Below are 5,000 nucleotides of genomic sequence, written 5' to 3' on the forward strand. Positions count from 1 at the left end.
CCATCTATGAAAATACGGCGAAACCACATGCAATACCTCCATCTATGCGAATCTGACAACACTACGTCCGCCATGTCGAGCGCACCACAAAACACAGCGCCATCTGTAGGTCTCCCGCAGCATGACGTCCTGCAACGACGATACCGCCATCTATGAGACGCCAAGCCGACTAAGACAGCGATGGGCCCACAGTGCCCATCTTTCGACCCCACCCACAAAGCCTGCGTCCTCTGTCGACCACAGCACCCCAACGCCAGCGCCTCTGCCGCACGAAATCGTCGACCGGCAATCACTCCACCGGCGCCCCACCCCAACCGCCGAACTCGCAACTCCAGCGGATGAACGGCGGACTTTTCCCGCAGTCGCAATGTGCAATCCACCCCTATAACTTGCGTTTCATGAAGAGTTATGTCCAATATGCGACATTCCCGCTGTCCCTATACATGAGCTGCGAGCTGTACCAGTTACGAGCTAGAGACGCGATCGCGTTGCTCTCTGTACGAATGCCGATGCTGAGCGGTCAGCTAGGAGGCGCTCCATCCATGTCGGTACCGGTGGGCGTTGCACTCGCAGTCGCAAAAACGTACGGCAAGTATATTACTCGGAAGAGTTTATGACAGTCCAAGCCCCCCTGCGTGGGGAGCGTCTTTCTAGGCCATGACCCACCGGAAGGGCGCAGCGTCCCCCACCCCAGACATGTGACGTCACACTATCGGTATTGACGACTCGACTCATTGCTTATAATCATTTGCCATACACCGGTGGAAGCTGCCGAGACGAGTAGCTACATAGCGCGCTCGCCGTGGCACTAATGTACAGAGATACAACAGTTTCGACTGGAACCGGATTAAACGTATACACGGCGCTGATTAGTAATAGATAGACCCATCAGAATACAGATAATATATACAACTGTCCGTATACATGCTGAAAGACTCTGCTCACAATCACAACCACACGTCAGCCACACACTCTTATCACGCACTACTCTCCGCCTGTAACACGCACACAGACAATATGTAAGCACCAGCGTGGAACAACACCCAGTGCATCCTCTCCGCCACATGAGACAATCCACACTGTCATAACCAGACTGGGAGGTCCACTCAGAAAACGGAATATCCCACCCTCCCGACAACCACCATTGCTCAGCTAAGCCACCAACACCCACACATGTCCTACACAGGGGTGCACCCAACATCACAATACTGCCTCCTCTCACAGCACACAAACAATGGCAGGAATGAAAGACACAGGTCTCCCACAAGCATGGAATCGGAGCGCCGCCTGTCATGAGCCAAAGGTGTATCCTGACGTGGCAAATCAGATGATGCCGCAGGCATCCACTTACTATAATCACAATCAACAAACCGACCGGCCGCCCCCCCCCCCCCCATTACACCTTTCCTTACAACAATGTGTACCTTAACCTAAACTATACTGTACCTTAACCTAAACTATACTGTACCTTAACCTAACCTATACGGTACCTTAACCTAACCTATACGGTACCTTAACCTAACCTATATTGTACCTTAACCTAACCTATATTGCGCCTTAACCTAACCTCTATTGTAACTTAACCTAACCTATATTGCTCCTTAACCTAACCTATATTGCACCTTAACCTAACCTATATTGCACCTTAACCTAACCTATATTGCGCCTTAACCTAACCTATATTGCGCCTTAACCTAACCTATATTGCGCCTTAACCTAACCTATATTGCGCCTTAACCTAACCTATATTGCGCCTTAACCTAACCTATATTGCGCCTTAACCTAACCTATATTGCGCCTTAACCTAACCTATATTGCGCCTTAACCTAACCTATATTGCGCCTTAACCTAACCTATATTGCGCCTTAACCTAACCTATATTGCGCCTTAACCTAACCTATATTGCGCCTTAACCTAACCTACATTGCGCCTTAACCTAACCTATATTGCGCCTTAACCTAACCTATATTGCGCCTTAACCTAACCTATATTGCGCCTTAACCTAACCTACATTGCGCCTTAACCTAACCTACATTGCGCCTTAACCTAACCTACATTGCGCCTTAACCTAACCTACATTGCGCCTTAACCTAACCTATATTGCGCTCTAACCTAACCTATGTTGCGCCTTAACCTAACCTATGTTGCGCCTTAACCTAACCTATGTTGCGCCTTAACCTAACCTATGTTGCGCCTTAACCTAACCTATGTTGCGCCTTAACCTAACCTATGTTGCGCCTTAACCTAACCTATGTTGCGCCGTAACCTAACCTATGTTGCGCCGTAACCTAACCTATGTTGCGCCTTAACCTAACCTATGTTGCGCCTTAACCTAACCTATGTTGCGCCTTAACCTAACCTATGTTGCGCCGTAACCTAACCTATGTTGCGCCGTAACCTAACCTATGTTGCGCCGTAACCTAACCTATGTTGCGCCGTAACCTAACCTATGTTGCGCCGTAACCTAACCTATGTTGCGCCGTAACCTAACCTATGTTGCGCCGTAACCTAACCTATGTTGCGCCGTAACCTAACCTATGTTGCGCCGTAACCTAACCTATGTTGCGCCGTAACCTAACCTATGTTGCGCCGTAACCTAACCTATGTTGCGCCGTAACCTAACCTATGTTGCGCCGTAACCTAACCTATGTTGCGCCGTAACCTAACCTATGTTGCGCCGTAACCTAACCTATGTTGCGCCGTAACCTAACCTATGTTGCGCCGTAACCTAACCTATGTTGCGCCGTAACCTAACCTATGTTGCGCCGTAACCTAACCTATATCGTATCTTAACCTAACCTATATCGTATCTTAACCTAACCTATATCGTATCTTAACCTAACCTATATCGTATCTTAACCTAACCTATATCGTATCTTAACCTAACCTATATCGTACCTTAACCTAACCTATATTGCCCCTTAACGTAACCCATATTGCGCTGTAACCGAACACACTTTGGGCCTTAACCCAACACACGTTGGGCCTTAACCCAACACACGTTGGGCCTTAACCCAACACACGTTGGGCCTTAACCCAACACACGTTGGGCCTTAACCCAACACACGTTGGGCCTTAACCCAACACACGTTGGGCCTTAACCCAACACACGTTGGGCCTTAACCCAACACACGTTGGGCCTTAACCCAACACACGTTGGGCCTTAACCCAACACACGTTGGGCCTTAACCCAACACACGTTGGGCCTTAACCCAACACACGTTGGGCCTTAACCCAACACACGTTGGGCCTTAACCCAACACACGTTGGGCCTTAACCCAACACACGTTGGGCCTTAACCTGCTCTGTAATTGTCATACGACGCGTTAAATTAGTGTAGTGTTGCCTAACTGCAACCCCCGCAATATAGTTTGCTACTCGCACTGCCCGGTCCCCAGTGTATCGCTTCATGTTAAACACCTTGCAGCTATACACTGTAATGTGGATGGCAGCAGGACGTACATGCTCAATGCCCTTTGCAGTTGTTCATTGGCATTCGCAGTTGTTCATTGGCATTCGCATGGCGAAGCACTTAGCCTACGCTGTGGTATGGCCTGTGTCAACTGTCCGCTGATATTGTACGTCCAAATCACACACTGTACTGCACATTGGTCCTCATGTACTGAATGATACATCGTGGTACATGTGACCGTACAACGACTGCGCCAACAACGGCGAACCATGCGGTCCAAATGTTGTGCACGCAGCTACGTGTCGTCTCCCTATAAGAGCTGGATTGCAGTGTGGTATGCCCTGGATGGCGATCAGCATGAGCCGTCTGTTGATGTAGTGGCGCGTGTTGTCAGACGTTGTCGTCTCTTCTCACACACCGTGATAGCATGGTGCACTGCGTTCCACATCTGCGACATGCGACAGAGGCCGGTTGACAGTCGTTCGCGCAATGGACATCGCATACGTACGGGGGCCACCTTCCACGTGTTTGCGAAGCGTGCACATGTTGTTGCGTGTATGTGGGCAGACATAGTGTGTCGTGACACCTGACACAGGCATGCAACAATCGTTGAATTTGCAAATGGCGATGGACGCCTACGTTTGCTGGTGACGTTACGCAAATGAACAACTGGTAAACCGTTGTGGTGCGGTTGTTCTCGCTAGAGGTGAATCAGTGATGGCGACGATCGGTTGAGCTACCAACCGGTTGTTTCAGCGATACCCACCATGCCCACGAACGTGAATGGCATGTGGGTGTGAAGCGATACGCGGCGGTGGCTGGGTGGGACCGGCCCCGGCCGGTGAGGGGGGGCCTCCCGGCGTGCTGGCCGCGCGGTGCGTGGGCGCACGCGCTACAGCCGGCTGGTGGGGGCGGCCACTGGCAGGCGCGCCGGCCGACGGAGGCGGCAGGCGGCGCAGCTGCGCGCCGGCGCACCCTGCACGCGGCGCCGTGCGGCCAAAGTAGGTCCTCGCGGGCCCGGTGCGAAGCGCGGTGGACATCTGCAGTGTGCTGGTCCGATTGAGGACTGTGTGCGCTGAGGATGCGCCGCCGCCCGGCGCTCGGCGCCGCGACGCCGTCTGCTGCTCGGTCGCCTCTGCGGTTCTCGCAGGTGGTTTGTATCGCAGCTGTGCGGACGTGTTGGCGCGTGCGCTGTGCTGGGAGAGTTCGCTTCGGCACCCAAGTGGGGCTTTTGTCCTTCTGTGGCGCTGGCGTTGGAGCTGCCGGTCACCGTAGGTGGCGCGTGTTGTCTCCCGCCGGCAATGCCACGACAGCACGCTCCCGGGCCTCTGTCGGCAGCGGCAAGCTCAGTTGGGAGCACGGGTGGTCGCACCTAAAGCGTCTACTCGCCAAACTCCGGGCGATTGCGCCTCTCTCGAACCCGACCAAGTACTTAGGACGGCGCTGCGCGCCGCCGGGACCTGAGAGGGTTTCGAGGTGTATGGTGCAGGGGAGCTCAGCCTCCTCCTGTTTGCAGAATAATTGAGCGGACGCTTGCGTGTTCGCGCGGGCCCCCGGGACACACTCCCGGGCGGCCGGCTGCTCAGCT

The sequence above is a fragment of the Schistocerca serialis genome, unplaced genomic scaffold (assembly GCF_023864345.2).
Source record: "Schistocerca serialis cubense isolate TAMUIC-IGC-003099 unplaced genomic scaffold, iqSchSeri2.2 HiC_scaffold_1185, whole genome shotgun sequence".
NCBI classification, from domain to species: Eukaryota; Metazoa; Arthropoda; class Insecta; order Orthoptera; family Acrididae; genus Schistocerca; species Schistocerca serialis.